The sequence below is a fragment of the Lithobates pipiens genome, unplaced genomic scaffold (assembly GCF_037356315.1).
Source record: "Lithobates pipiens isolate NorthernLeopardFrog02 unplaced genomic scaffold, aLitPip1_a1.2 Scaffold_3, whole genome shotgun sequence".
Classification (NCBI taxonomy): Eukaryota; Metazoa; Chordata; class Amphibia; order Anura; family Ranidae; genus Lithobates; species Lithobates pipiens.
In genome coordinates, this window is record NW_027507790.1 from 60545635 (window position 1) to 60562911 (window position 17277).

Here is a 17277-nt window from a genome sequence, read left to right on the forward strand (position 1 = left end):
GGTATTGCAGAGTATTGGCAGGGTATTGGGTATTGCAGAGTATTGGCGTGTATTGCAGAGTATTGGCAGGGTATTGGGTATTGCAGAGTATTGGCGGGTATTGCAGAGTATTGGCAGGGTATTGCAGAGTATTGGCAGGGTATTGGGTATTGCAGAGTATTGGCGTGTATTGCAGAGTATTGGCAGGGTATTGCAGAGTATTGGCGTGTATTGCAGAGTATTGGCAGGGTATTACAGAGTATTGGCAGGGTACTACAGAGTATTGGCAGGGTATTACAGAGTATTGGGTAATGCAGAGTATTGGCAGGGTATGGCAGAGTATTGGCAGGGTATTGCAGAGTATTGGCGTGTATTGCAGAGTATTGGCAGGGTATTGGGTATTGCAGAGTATTGGCGGGTATTGCAGAGTATTGGCAGAGTATTGGCAGGGTATTGCAGAGTATTGGCAGGGTATTGGGTATTGCAGAGTATTGGCATGTATTGCAGAGTATCGGCAGGGTATTGCAGAGTATTGGCAGAGTATTGCAGAGTATTGGCAGAGTATTGCAGAGTATTGGCAGGGTATTGCAGAGTATTGGCAGGGTATTGGGTATTGGCGTGTATTGCAGAGTATTGGCAGGGTATTACAGAGTATTGGGTAATGCAGAGTATTGGCAGGGTATGGCAGAGTTTACCGTGATCCGTGATGCGCCGGGTCACGGATGCTCTCGAGTGCTGAATTCTCAGAGTTAGACAACTGCCCTGTAGCCGTTAATCGGCTATGGGCCAGTTGTTAAGTGGTTAAAAGACCGTGGGGTCAGGGGTTCAGTCTTGTCTACTCTGATAAGTGCTAGGAAGCTGGTCTCTAGGGCCATTTACTACAGAGTCTGGAAATCATACATTTCCTGGTGCGAAGGGAATGGATGGAACCCTCGTAAGTATACAATTGGCAAAATCCTTGCCTTTCTTCAGGCAGGAGTGGACTTAAAATTGGCCTTAGGCACAATTAAGTCAAATTTCGGCCTTATCAGTTTTTTTCCAGAGATCGATTGCATCCCATTCTTTGGTGCGTACCTTTGTTAAGGGAGTAATGCACCTAAGGCCGCTGGTTAAACCGCCCTTATGCCCCTGGGACTTGAACTTGGTGCTGTCAGCTCTTCAGGGTCTTCCCTTTGAGCCTATTAGGCATATTTCCTAGAAAATTTGTCTTTTTGGTGGCCATAACCTCGTCCAGAAGAGTGTCAGAGTTAGCCTCCCTTTCATGCAAAGAGCCTTACTTGGTTCTACATTGGGACAGGGCAGTCATGTGCCCTCATCAGGATTTTTTGCCAAAAGTAGTTTCCAACTTTCATTTAAATCAGGATACCATTTTGCCCTTCTTCTTTCCAAACCCCAAGTCTAGGGAAGAAAGGTTACTTAATTCGCTTGATGTAGTGAGGGCTATCAGAGTCTACTTAAGTATGTCAGCTCTATTCAGGAAGACTGACTCTCTCCTTATTCTGCCGGAGGGTCCTAAAAAAGGACAGGCAGCTACAAGTTCAACTTCATCTCGAGGTGGATTCGCCAGGCTATCATCCAGGTGTATGAGTTGAAGCACAGGATTCCACCTAGAGATTTGAAGGCACATTCCACTAGAGGGGTTAGTGCATCATGGGCAGTGCATCGACAAGTGTCTATGGCTCAGGTCTGCAAAGCAGCCGCTTGGACTTCGGTTCACACGTTCACCAGGTTTTACCAGGTGGATGTTAGATCTCAAAAGGAGACTGTTTTTGGTCACATCGTGTTGCAGGCAGCCTTATAGGACCGGGGGCGGTTGGGACTTGTATAGGTTGTGTCTCCCTCCCCTCAGATGCATTGCTTAAGGACATCCCAGATAGTCATGAATAATGCTCTGTGTCCCATGATGTACGATAAAGAAAAATTTATTTTTTAATACAGCTTACCTGTAAAATACTTTTCTTTGAGTACATCACAAGACACAGAGATCCCTCCCCTCTTTTCTGGGACTTTCATTGCTTGCAACAAAACTGAGGTAATTCCCATATGGGAGGGTTTATATGGGAGGAACCTTCTTGCTATTGGTTGCCAGTGTCCAATCACCTAAAGGTAGCATATAACCCAGATTGTCATGAATAATGCTCTGTGTCCCGTGATGTACTCAAAGAAAAGGATTTTACAGGTAAGCTGTATTAAAAAAATCAATTTTTTTGTGTTCAAACACAAACTACTCACATAAAGATGATAAAAACACAGCATGTAAAGCCGACAATCGTGTAAGTTCCATAGGGCAGCAGCGGGTGACGTCATGCGTAGCTCCTCCCCTGTACGTGGTACATTCAATCAGAACTTCAACGTCACCGGACTCCTCCCCCAATCCCTTCGTTAGCAGACAGAGGCACATGGGGAAGGGGGGAGAAGTCCAGTGACATCGATGTCTGTGACATCACCAGATCTTCGACGGAACTCCCTGAAGACCCGGAAGCCGGCAGAGAGGTGAGTACCAATCAAAAGAATTTTGATTGATCAAAAAAATGAATCGATTAATCAAAGAATTGATCTTTAATTTCCATAGCCCTAATATATATATATATATATATATATATATATATATATATATATATATATATATATACACAGTGGGGCAAAAAAGTATTTAGTCAGCCACCAATTGTGCAAGTTCTCCCACTTAAAAAGATGAGAGAGGTCTGTAATTGTCATCATAGGTATACCTCAACTATGAGAGACAAAATGTGGAAACAAATCCAGATAATCACATTGTCTGATTTTTGAAAGAATTTATTTGCAAATTATGGTGCAAAATAAGTATTTGGTCAATATCAAAAGTTAATCTCAATACTTTGTTATATATCCTTTGTTGGCAATGACAGAGGTCAAATGTTTTCTGTAAGTCTGCACAAGGTTGTCACACACTGTTGCTGGTATGTTGGCCCGTTCCTCCATGCAGATCTCCTCTAGAGCAGTGATGTTTTGGGGCTGTCGCTGGGCAACACAGACTTTCATCTCCCTCCAAAGATTTTCTATGGGGTTAAGATCTGGAGACTGGCTAGGCTACTCCAGGACCTTGAAATCATTGGATCAGTCGTCCTGTTCCTTTTGCAAAGAAACAGTCCCAAAGCATGATGTTGCCACCCCCATGCTTCACAGTAGGTATGGTGTTCTTTGGTTGCAACTCAGCATTCTCTCTCCTAAAAACACGACGAGTTCTACTTTGGTTTCATCTGACCATATGACATTCTCCCAATCCTCTTCTGGATCATCCAAATACTCTTTCGCAAACCTCAGACGGGCCCAGACATGTACTGGCTTAACGTAGTGTGTTACTGATGGTAGCCTTTGTTACGTTGGTCCCAGCTCTCTGAATGTCATTCACTAGGTCCCCCTGTGTGGTTCTGGGTTTTTTGCTCAAAGTTCTTGTGATCATTTTGACCCCACGGGGTGAGATCTTGCGTGGAGCCCCAGGTCGAGGGAGATTATCAGAGGTCTTGTATGTCTTCCATTTTCTAATTATTGCTCCCACAGTTGATTTCTTCACACCAAGCTGAGTCTTCCCAGCCTGGTGCAGGTCTACAATTTTGTTTTGGGTGTCCTTCGACAGCTCTTTGGTCTTCACCATAGTGGAGTTTGGAGTGTGACTGTTTGAGGTTGTGGACAGGTGTCTTTTATACTGATAACAAGTTCAAACAGGTGCCATTAATCCAGGTAATGAGTGGAGGACAGAGGAGCCTCTTAAAGAAGAAAATACAGGTCAGTCAGAGACAGAAATCTTGCTTGTTTGTAGATGGTGCTGGCGAAGCAGCCATATCTGTCCTAGTTTCGCTATCGCACCACAGTCACCAGTATGGCGAAAAAATATTTTTCCAGCGAGGAGGCATACCAGCTTCTTAGCCTACATGACGAGAGTAGCGGGGAGCTCTCTGATTCTCAGTCCGTTTCTGATTCGGCATATAAACCTGTTTTAAGCAGTGGGTCTGCTACAGAATCGGAGGAAGAGGAACATGTGCCCATGAAAAGAAGACATTCTGGAGGGGAGCAGCAACCTACCAGCAGCTCAGTGCCACCCACCTCGAGTACAGTGCCGTGTCCACCTCGAGCGCAGTGCCGTGTCCACCTCGAGCGCAGTGCCGTGTCCACCTCGAGCGCAGTGCCGTGTCCACCTTAAGCGCAGTACCGTCCACCTCGAGCACAGTACCGTCCACCTCGAGCGCAGTGCCATCCACAAGAGTACCACTGTAAGAAACGCCAAGCAATAGTGGGGTGTTATCTCAGCTCCAAAGGGATAGGGCCCACGCTTGCCTTCCCTATGCCTTCAAAACCCCCTGTGGCTTCCCTTATCTCAGCCCCAAAGGAATAGGGTCCATGCCAGCCTTCTCTATGCCCTTCAAAACCCCCTGTAGCTTCCCTCTAATTCCGGAGCAGCAAACATCTCCCCTTCCACCGCCCAGCCAGGTGTCCAGGTGAACACCTATAATTTTTCCCTTTTTTCATTTAATTTTTACTGAAGACCTACTATCGTCCATGGTGGCCCAGTGCAACCTCTATGCACAGCAGTTCATAGTAAGCAACCCTGGTTCTAGTTACGCTCATCCCTTTGAGTGGAGAGAACTTACCATAGAGGAATTTAAAACATTTTTAGGCCCAACTTTTAAAATGGGACTCACAAAAAAAAACAAATATACTCAAACTGGTCCACCAACCCCATCTACCACATGCCAATCTTCTCAACCACTATGCCAAGGTCAAGATACCTTACGATTATGCGGTTGCTCCACTATAATGACAACACCCAGTTCCCTCCTTGAAATGACCCAGCTTTTGACAAATTATTTCTAAATTATTTCTCAGAAAAATTCCCCCAGTTTTATACCCCCAACCAAAATATCTCCATTGATGAGTCCCTTGTCAAATTCACAGGCAGGCTGAGCATCAAATAGTTTATCCCCAGCAAAAGGGCCCAATATGGGGTCAAACTCTATAAACCAAGCCACGGGGGAACATCTATGCCTTCCTGGTGTACGAAAGGAAGGACTCCCAACTGTATCCCCCTAAATGAGCTTATATGAGCTTGCACTTCTTCCGCAATCTTCACCAGAGGAAACCTCCAGCATGTGGTACAGTGAGAGCCAACAGAAAGTGCTTCCTCTCAAAAACTCGTCAATGAAAGGCTACAACGAGGGTAGACGGCATCTTTGCGGAACCAGGAGCTTTTGGCCGTCAGGTGGAGGGACAGACGAAACGTCCATATGCTCACATCTATCTATAACCACACCTATGTGGAAGTTCCCTGAAGAAACAGCCCAATCCGGAAACCAGCTTGTGTCCATGACTATAATTTGCTCATGGGGGGAGTGGACTTTAATGATCAGATGATCGAACCCTACCTTCCCACAAGAAAATCCTGCCATTGGTGTTAAAAAAGTCTCCATTAATTTTTTCAGTTTGGCCATGTATAACACTTATTATTTACTAAAAATCTACTGAAACCCCTGTATCATATCTACATTACCAAGAAGAAGTGCATGTAGTAAGTGTTAAGTCACATTTTTCCAGTGGGCAGTCTATACTGGTCTTGGGCCGCCCATAGGGAAAGGGGGAGAGGCTTTAAGTCCTGGATTGACTGATTGACATAAGGTGCATACGTCTATATATGGGGACTGCTGAAGGAGTGTAAACTCCTGAGCTCTGAGGAAGAAGGGGTTTTGCCTTCGGAACGCGTCAGCTGGCAGTGGTCCCTGTGATTTCCTCTGTGACCTTTGGAGATTATTGTTAGTTTCAGACTGAATGCTGCTATTTGGTGACTTTTTATATTGCAAGAATTCTACAGTTGTTTGTGAGTAGTTTTCTTTTTTATTACTTTTAATAAATACATATCCAAAGGATAATGCACAAGGCTGATGCGCCCCTTCTTTTCTTTTTATTTCTCCGGAACTGACCCTGGCCTGCTATACGACCACGCTTCTGCCTAATGCTAAACTGTATCTACCTCTGCCTGCTCTGGAACTGACCTTGGACTGTTTGACCACGTCTTTTGCCTGCCTCTTGGACTGATCTTTTACCCTGATTTGGTAGTGGGAACGCAGGGGTCTCACATATGTGAGGGGCTCCAGAAATGTTTTTCTGGATGAAAAAAATAAATTTTTTCATTTTCTCATTCCCGGATTAAGGTCTGGAGACTCTGAGGCTTCAAAGAGATTTGGGTGGGAGAAGCCTCTACCCCTGTCCCAATTCTTTCCTGGCCTGCTCCCTGTACTATGGACCATGCTCCTCCTTACTACCAGAGTCAATAATTTGGCACTGCTGGCAATTTCTCTACCTGCACTGACCCTGGACTGTATATGGACAGTATCCCTGTACTGTACTGACTATGGACAATGAAAATATATAATAAAATATTTGCAAAAATGTGAGGGGTGTACTCTCTTTTGTGAGATACTGTATATTTGACTTATAACACGTATTCATTTGTGTAAAATGTAGGGGCGGGACCTAACAGTGGGCCCTTGCTTTATTTGGCCTGGGGGCCCTGAGTGTTGTCAGTCCACCACTGTCTGTAGTGTTTACTTATCTCTCTCTAAAGCTCTGAGTCCCGTGTATTTGTGCTGTTTTGTTCCTCTGTTATCAGCATGATAACTTCTGACAAGTTCCCAGACAGGAGATAAAAGCAGCCTGAAATGTGTGCCTGAGGTGCTATAAATAGATTAGCAGAGAGCTTGTCTTGTCACAGCACAGCTCTGAAAGTATCTTCGCTCTACTACCTATATGGAGCGGAGGTGTGTGCCTTTCCTCCAATCAGCTGTCACACAGTGTAAGCCCAGACACCTCCTACTGCAGAATGAGGAAGTAAAATTTTAACACGATGTAAGAATTCTAAAGAATATAGCAAGCTGAAGACAGCAGATATGCATGTAAAACTTATGTAGGCATATTTGATTCGTCTCTGTGTATCGTCTGAGGCTGTTCACTTCCCCGGGGAGGGTTTACAACCACTTTAAATTGTCCAAAATGTCTTATGCTGACACCTTAAGAGTTCCCTTCACTGGAACTAAGGGGCCAAGCCCAACCCCTGAAAAACAACCCCACACCATAATCTCCCCCACCAAATGATTTGGACCAGTGCACAAAGCAAGGTCCATAAAGAAAGCAGAGAAACTGGCAGGGATACCAAGGATTTCACACAAAGGAAGCAATATAAAGAGAGAGCAATACAAATACATGATACAGCAGGCACATATCAGGAATATGAAATGTTGGGTTTACATACTCTAAGTCTGTTAATTTTCACGTTCCTTTAACAGACCATGTTGTCCAGACCAAATGGCAGGTAGAGAGTTGAGAAAAAACATTTAACACTGACAAGGTGCTTACAATGATGTGTTTTTATTAATTTATGTAAAACCTATATCACGAAAGAAAAATAAACTGTTCTTGTATCTGCTTACTAGATGTGATTGTAGCTGTAGAAAAAAGAAAAAAACTGCGCTAACCCAATCGAGCAAAACAAAACCAAAACAAGCAGCAATGCCCAAATGTTATACTACATTCACAGACCAGAAAAACGAATGTGGGCTGCGCTAAAAAAATTGTGAAGTATTCAATCAATAAAGAAATACCTTAAACATAAGAACTATAAAAAACAGAAAAAATTATTGATAATCTCCCCAATACTGAAAGGTGTGCAAAAAACAATTCATATATGAATACTCTCCCCAATATTAAAAAAGGAAAAAAGTGCAAAAAATATAATTAATAAATAATTTCCCCAATATTACAAAGGAAAATTGTACAAATGAAAATGTAAAAATGTGCAAAAAATTCATACACATATAGACATAAACCCAAATATCTAATCTGAACACAAATACCCAAATACGTGTAAACGATAAATTGCAAGTGAAGGAAATAAATAAATAAGTCTGTCAGCTTAAATCATAGTTAATCCATAGCAACTGTGCTGAAAAGTCAATAGAAAAAAAGTCCCAAAGAGAGGTAATAATAATAACTCCCGCGGTGAAGGAAACGGTGAAATAAATCCAAAAAGTGTGGGTTGTGAATGCCTCCACCACAGTACACACTACCGCTTACCGGAAGCTAATTCTTCCTTGTTACAGAGAACCAAAAAGCACAGATGGCTATCTCCCCCAGCCTGGGTTCTTGGAACAGTGAAATAATGCGATCAGCCTCCCCCAATTCAAACCAAGCATAGATCCAAAGCGTCAGCATATATAAAAAATAGAAGTCGCCATAGTGTAAAACCGTAACGTTTAATAATAAATAAAAAACAGATTGCCCACTTACATCAAGCCAATGTAAAACAGCTAGTATCAATCGAGCCGGCCGGACTCGATAAACGCCCGATACTTCCGGGACATCTGCGTGAGCGGTTACGTCAGTGCATCGCTCCTCCTCCCAGGAGGATGTCTATATGTGTATGAATTTCTTGCACATTTTTACATTTTCATTTGTACAATTTTCCTTTGTAATATTGGGGAAATTATTTATTAATTATTTTTTTGCACTCTTTTCCTTGTTTAACCACTTAAGGACCAGGCCTCTTTTTCAGACTTGGTGTTTCCATGTTTAAAACAGTTTTTTTTGCTAGAAAATTACTTAGAACCCCCAAACATTTTATATTGTTTTTTTTCTAACACCCTAGAGAATAAAATGGCGGTCATTGAAATCCTTTTTTTCACACCGTATTTGCGCAGCGGTCTTACAAGCGCACTTTTTTAGGAAAAAATTCACTTTTTTGAATAAAAAAATAAGACAACAGTAAAATTAGCCCAATTTTTTTTATACTTTTATACTGTGAAAGATAATGGTATGCCGAGTAAATTGATACCCAACATGTCACGCTTCAAAATTGCGCCCGCTCGTGGAATGGCGTCAAACTTTTAGCCTCAAAAATCTCCATAAGCGACATTTACAAAATTCTACAGGTTGCATTTTTTGCGTTACAGAGGAGGTCTAGGGCTAGAATTATTGCTCTCGCTCTACCGATTGCGGCGATACCTCACATGTGTGGTTTGACCACCGTTTTCATATGCGGGCGCTACTCACGTATGCGCTCGCTTCTGTGCGCAAGCTCGTCATAACGGGGTGTTTTTTAAAAAAAAATTTTTTTTTCTTATTTATTTTAATTGATTTTATTTATTTTTACACTGTTTTAAAAAAATAAATAAAATGGATCACTTTTATTCCTATTACAAGGAATGTAAACATCCCTTGTAATAGAAAAAAGCATGACAGGTCCTCTTAAATATGAGATCTGGGGTCAAAAAGTCCTCAGATCTCATATTTGGGCTAAAATGCAAAAAAAAAATCCGCCGCGGAGACCACCGTTATCGTACAGCCGACCGCCGCCTGAAGAGATGGATATCTCGGTTGTGGCAGCAGCTGCTGCCGTTACCGAGATATCCCTCTTCAAAAATAGGACGTACATCGTCGTGCGGCGGTCGGCAAGTGGTTAATATTGGGGAGAGTATTCATATATGAATTGTTTTTTGCACACCTTTCAGTATTGGGGAGATTATTTATAATTTTTTCTGTTTTTTATAGTTCTTATGTTTAAGGTATTTCTTTATTGATTAAATACTTCATCACATTTTTTTAGCGCAGCCCACTTTCTTTTTTTTCGTGATTGTAGCTGTATTAGTGAAAATGTGACAGAGAAAATAGAGTACTGTCTGTGATACTTTTTTTATTTGTACTAACATACAATTTTTCAGGACAAGCTTTCGGGGTATGTCCCCTTCTTCAAGGTCCAAGCAGTACTGATTTACAATTTTTTAAGCACAATGCAAAAAACAAACAAAAAACAAAAAAAAAACACATCTCTGAGGGAAAGGAGAGAGAAAAGAGAGAAAAAAAAGAGAGAGAAAGAGAAAAAAAAAAAACAAACACAAACAAATCAATGGCAATAAAGATAGCAGCAGAGTTAGTGAGAGTTGTTAACCACTTCAAAATGTTGTTAACCACTTCAATATAGGGCACATTTAACCCCTACCTGCCCAAACCAATTTTCATCTTTCAGCCTTGTTGCAATTAGAATGACAATTGCGCGGTCATGCACCACTGTACCCATATGACATTTTTATTATTTTTTTTATAAAAATTGAACATTCTTTTGGTGGTATTTAATTACCACTGGGTTTTTTATTTTTTGTTAAAACGAAAAAAACGCAGAAAAAAAATAAATAAAACGTTTCTGCTATAAAATGTTTCAAATAAGTAATTTTTCTCCTTCACTGATATGCATTGATGAGGCAGCACTGATGAACACAGTGAAAATGTGTAAATTAAGGGATTGGAGTTTTGAATTATAACGGTGCCCAACAATATATAAAAATACAGTTTTGTTCAAAATATAAAATATTTTATTACATGAAAAAATCTGACAGAACAATCATAGGTGCATAAAAAAACAGAGTGAACATGTGATTGCTAATACTGGCCAGAGTATCCATATGCCTATGGTAATTACTGGTAGCCGTTTTTTTAAAATCCAAGGCACTGCAAAAACAGCTCCGTGTTGTTCCAATGGATAACTAAACATCTAAACATAAATTATATTGGGTCTGGGATCAAAAGTAACATTTCCGTATTTGCAGATGACACCAAGCTATACAGTAGAATAACGTCCTTACAGGATGTCTCCAATTTACAAGCCGACCTCAATGCTCTGTCTAATTGGGCGACTATGTGGCAGATGAGGTTTAATGTTGAGAAATGTAAAGTTTCTTGGGGGCTAAGAATATGCATGCATCATACATTTTAGGGGGAGTACAACTGGGGGAATCCATAGTGGAGAAGGATCTGGGGGGTTTTGGTAGATCATAAGCTCAATAATGGCATGTAATGCCAAGCTGGGGTTTCCAAAGTGAGCAAAGTCCTTTCTTGTATTAAGAGAGGTATGTACTCCAGAGAGAGAGATATCATTTTGGCCCTGTTCAAATCATTAGTAAGACCTCATCTGGAATATGCAGCTATGAGGAAAGATTAGAGGAAGTGAATTTATTCACTCTTGATAAGAGGAGATTAAGGGGGATATGATCAACATGTACAAATATATAAGGGGTCCATATAGTGAACTTGGTGTTGAGTTATTCACTTTACAGTCAACAAGGAGGACAAGGGGGCACTCTTTACGTCTAGAGGAAAAGCGATTTCATCTCCAAATACGGAAAGGTTTCTTCACAGTAAGAGCTGTGAAAAGGTGGAATAGACTCCCTGCAGAGGTTGTTCTGGCCAGCTCAGTAGATTGCTTTAAGAAAGGCCTGGATTATTTCCTAAGTGTACATAATATAACTGGGTACTAACATTTATAGGTAAAGTTGATCCGGGGAAAATCCGATTGCCTCTCGGGGTATCAGGAAGGAATTTTTTTTCCCCTGCTTTAGCAAATTGGATCATGCTCTGCTGGGTTTTTTTCCTTCCTCTGGATCAACCGTGGGTATAAAATTGGGTATATGGGATTGTATGATATTATTATTATTATTTTTTTGTGGTTGAACTAGATGGACTTCTGTCTTTTTTCAACCTGACTAACTATGTAACTATCTCATTACACATTACGTCATAGGGTCACATGAATTCCTCTCCCACTTTGCACTGAAGCACTTTATATGATTTAAGAATTTTGACTTTTTATTCACATTATCAAGGTTTCACAGTGTATATATATCTATATATATATATAGATATATATATTCACACACACACACACCGATAAGCACCTTATTTGTCCAGTTGATTACCATTTATGTAAAATATCTTATAAATCACAATTTTTTGCGTTGACGATGTACACAAGATTAATTTAGCGCAGCTGTTTTATTTTATTTACAGATTCTTCACATTTATATTGGGAGTGTGTTAGCAGTTGCCTGCTTAGTTTTTTGATCTTCATTAGCTGCTCACAAGATTTTGTTCAATATTTACCCCAATAAAATACATTTGGTTGTATAACATTATAACATGACAAAATGTGGCAAATGTCAAGGGGGTATGAATATGTTTTCAAGGCTATATATATATATATATTTATATTTATATATTTAATTTATTTTTTTATGGGAGTAGGCTAGAAATAATTGAAATACAATGTGGAAATTAATATATGATTTTAGATTTTGAAATTAAATATGCTTTAAAACATACCAGGGACAACTACGTGTGCAAGCAGTAGCACTAATGACTTACTGTGGTAATAGCTACCTATGTGAATTCAAGGTACTTTTAAAAGACCATTCTAGAAAACAATAGTGGCTACTGAACAAGTGAAGTAGGAAGAGCTCTTGAAATGAGTGAGCAGAAAGCACTAGTTTTAAGTGTATGAAACTAATTTGAATTGAAATTTTCATAACCAGAACAGTGTTATATATAAAGCAATTCTTTATACCAGTTCAGCACATTTTTATGAATATGTATGTTACTTTGGTAATGGCAATTTTTTACTGTGATATGTTATACAGGACTCATCACTTTTAGGGCTTGTTAACATGTGCGGTAGCAAACCTTGATGCCCTTCTAAAAAGCAATCCATGGTGGATGGTAGGGCGGATTTGATTTAAATCACTAGTAAAAAGGCTTTGTTTAAATCAACTTGATTTAAATAATTTTTTTTTTCAAAGAGCAACTGTCATCTTTGTCCTCCAGCAGCTCCTCTTGTGAACCGCTGTTGACTCGCCGACAGTCCCTTTCACTTAAATGGGACGGCTGGTCACACAACACTTGGCAGCAGCAGGTAAGTGGATGCGCTCTAAAAAGGCACTGCCATGATGGATCTGAAATGACAGTTGCTCTTTAAATGTAAGGAGTTATTCTTGCTGGTAGTTAGAATCTTTAATATTTGAAAACAACATGAAGGTTTCCTATTTAGAATAATAAGCTGTCAGGTTAGTAAAATAGTGATACCAGAACCGATTCAATCATACAAATTGTAGTGTACATAGATTTGCAAAACAATGGGATAAAGGAATATTCCTGAACTTTGTTTTATCTCATGGTTACTGTGAAATTGTGTGACTGCATCAATACAGTGCAGAGCCTGGATTCAATCTCAGCTTACAGTATATGTAAATATTGCAGAATATGCAGCCTCATGCTACATAACTAAACGCCATTTCATGCTGAATAAACTAAATTATTGATGTATATTAAATAGAAAACTATCTTTAGATAATAAAATTTGATAAAACTCATATTTAACTAGTTGCCGACCGCCGCACGACGATGTACGTCGGCAGAATGGCACGGATAGGCATATTGGCATACTTGTACGTCCATGCCTGCCCGCGGGGGTCGGATTATCTTCAGGAGTGATCGGTGATGAGGGGGAGGTTATTGATTCATGACCACCCCCTCACGATTGCTCCTGATGAATAGAATGCCTCCTCTGCTCCTGTAATGTAAACAGGAGCAGCGGAAGTGATGTAATCTCTCATTGTGTCAGTCTTTTTTGTTTCGGCGCCGAGGAGAGAAGACCTATGTGAGTTGCACCAAAACTACACATACAGTAGAACACGCAGGCACAATTTTCACTCGCCCCCAATGACCCCCCTGTCACAATGACACCAATAGCAGTTTTTTTTTATTGATTATTGCACTGGTGTCATTTGTGACTGCAATAACTGTTAGGGCAGTTAGGGTTAGCCCCCTTTAGGTCTAGGGTACCCCCTAACCCCCCAATAAAGGTTTAACCACGTGATCACTCCCCGTCACCAGTGTCACTAAGCAATTGTTTTTCTAATCGCTGTATTAGTGTCACAGGTGGCGCTAGTTAGGCAGGTAGGTATTTAGGTTTGCCAGCTTTTTATAGCGTCAGGTACCCCCATATACTACCTAATAAAGGTTTTAACCCCCTGATTGCCCCCTAGTTAACCCTTTCACCAGTGATCACCATATAACTGTTACTGGTGACCCTGGTTAGTTCCTTTTTTTATAGTGTCAGGGCACCTGCCGTTTATTACCTAATAAAGGTTTAACCCTCTGATCACCTGGCGGGTGATATAAGTTAGTTTTTAGGGTCTACGTCGCCCCAGGCATCGTCAGGTTAGGGCCAGTACTGCTAACAGCCACGCGCGCAGCATACACCTCGCTTAGTGGTATAGTATCTAAACAGATCGATACCTGATCTGATCTATTCTAGCATCTCCAGCAGTTTAGGGTTCCCAAAAATGCAGTGTTAGCGGGATCAGCCCAGATACCTGCTAGCACCTATGCTTTACCCCTCCGCTCTACCCAGCCCAGCCCACCCAAGTACAGTATCGATTAATCATTCTCACTTACAAAACACTAAACACACATAACTGCAGCGTTCGCAGAGTCAGACCTGATCCCTGTGATCGCTAACAGTTTTTATGGTAGTGTTTTGTTACAGTCACTGACAGCCTAGGAGCTTTTTTACCTGTGAGTCTCACTAGTGTACCACTAAATTTAGAGCCCAAAATGGCAAATCGAAGGTACAGTAGTGAAGAGGCCTACACGTTTTTTGAGCATGACAGATAGTGAAGAGGAAGTAACTCATCTGTCAGATTCAGGCTCAGAATACGATCCTGTAGACGACAGCGGCTCCATGACAGATAGCTCTGATGACGGAGTTGTGGTCCCTGCCAAGGTCAGGCGTACCAGACCCTGATCTTCTTCTTCTGTTGTTGAGGTGCAAGAACCGCAGGTCCCTTGTATGGAGCAGAGAAGTACTAGCGCCGCTATTCCTTCTGGTGAACTGGCAAGCACCAGCGGACTAGTACACCCTGGTGGTACATCCAGCACTGCAGTAACACGTGGTGACGTGGCGAGTTCCATAAGTGCAGTTCAAGCTGGCGAGGTGGCAAGCACAAGTAGTATCCCGCTGCCACCATGAAGACAAAGACAGGCCTGTCGTGCCCATAGTGGCCTTCCTGCTGCATTCACTGGCCAACCCGGCATTCAGGTGGAAACAGTTGATTTTACGATTTTTATTTGCTGTTTTTCACCGAAGATCTCTATAGATCTATTGTGGACCAAAGCAATTTGTACGCTGGTCAATACATCGCCACTAATCCCCAGTCCTCCCTTGCCAGAGATTGGAGACCAATTACGGTCTCCGAATTTAAGATCTTTCTGGGCCTTTCCCTCAACATGGGCATAGTTAAAATGAGTATGTTGCTGTCATATTGGTCCGCTGACCCAATGTACCATATGCCCGTGTTCTCTGCTTCCATGGCCAGGGCAAGATAGGAGCAGATTTAGCGGTTCATGCACTTCAATGACAATGAACTCTGTCGTCCTTGTGGAGACCCTGAATACGATCGGCTCTACAAAATTTGGCCCCTTGTAAACCACTTCAACCAACGTTTTGTAGACTTGTTTACTCCCCATCAAGTTGTCTGCGTTGACAAGTCCCTGATTACGTTTTCTGCCCACTTGTCATTCAAACAGTATCTTCCCACCAAGTTAGCCATATAGGGGGTCAAAATGTATAAGCTATGTGACAGGGCCACAGGCTCTACATGTAGTTTTATGGTTTACGAGGGCAAAGATAGTCACATAGAGCCGACAAACTGCCCTGACTACATAGGAAGTGCTGGCAAGATTATATGGGACTTGGTGTCACCCTTATTCGGAAAGGGGTACCACTTGTACGTGGACAATTATTACACAAGTGTGCCACTGTTTAGTCACTTGTTTGATCAGCAAATTGGAGAATGTGGCACCGTGCGACCTAATCACCGGGGCTTTCCCCAGCAGCTTGTAGATTCCTGTCTTAGGTTGGGGGAGAGCCTGCTTGAAGTGTAATAACTTGCTCATTTGACAGTCGATGAGGAGGCGATATGTTGCCCAATTTAACCATGTAAATTGAGTATTGTACCTAGACTTGCATGGATTGCATTTGGCAGTGGTAACACCCACTAATTGCCACATGCTGCTTCATTTTTGCATATCTGTGTGCAGGTGGGACATAAAACCACGGCTAAACCACCTGATTTTTACCATCCCCTGGACACATGTGTAAACAAGCCCTTAAACTACCCACTGCTAGGAGATGATAGTCACCCAGTCTGGTTATTTGTCACCGGTAGTGAAAACCTGCAACCATGGCAGCAGGCCACAGTCAGTGAGAATGAACAATTGACCAGACTAGATAACCCATCTTAAGTCTTCTAGATGCACAGAGTGCATTAACACAACACAAAATAACCACATAAGATACTATCAATGTGCACGCGATAATGCACCACAATAGAGCACCATAGTGTAAAGTAGGCTTCAAGGATCATTTTCCTGACTATAGCAAGATTTCTTGCGCTGTTAAAATTCAAAGCAGGCCATTTCCTCCCTGATAAAAAAAATATCACCTTGCAGCTCTGCATACTGATAGGAAATCATCTTTCATTCATTAGTAAACATTTTAGATTTTTACCTACAACTACTTTTTTTACAATCAATTATCATAAAGTATCTGTAGATTGCAAAAATACTAAACAATTTTGAAGGTGCCTTTATTGTAATTTTTAAGGTAAGGGTGAAAGTTCCTCTTAAAGGAATCACTGATATGGAGATTTGATTTTTTCAGTCCATTTTTTCAAAGTCCCCAGACTTTGCATCTAATAGGTTTATTTTGCCATCATGGTCTTACAGTTTTTGCCGATTTCAAATGCATTAGGCTTTTTTTTCCTCCATTGCATGTTAGTGAATATGCACATTGTTATATGCTGGTGTATCCTGATCTGGGTTGGAAGTAAACCAAAGTGGAGGGTGAAACCACCAAGTTGGAGTTCACATAGCTCTGCCTTGCAGAGAAGGTGCCTTTTGCCTGCCAGGGATGCAACTTGGCTAACTTTTGATTCTTCCTTAAAAGTGGAACTACACTTCATCTGAGCACCACAAATCAAAAATGCTATTTATTTTTATTATTCAAAGCAAACTCATCCATCCATGTCTCAATGTTTTGTTTTGTTGAGAAATCACTTTGAAAAACACTAGCCATCTTGCGTGAGTGCAGATAATTCATGTAGCATTTGGTTCCTGGAATCCACCTGCCCTTGCTTGCTCATGTATGCAAGCAGGAGAGGTTGTGCTCTGCTGAAAAAAGCCCATCCTCCCCTACTGAAGACTCCTGGGATGTATGACATAATTTGCCTAGGCATGGAAAGAAGGAAAGAAAGAAGCACCGTATTTATCGGCATATAACACGCACTTTCCCCCCTTAAAATAATTAATGAGGGGGGTGTGGCCGGATCCTGACTCGAATGGCTGCCTAATAGCTGAGCTCTCTCCCAGCCCGCAGCACGAACCCCTCGA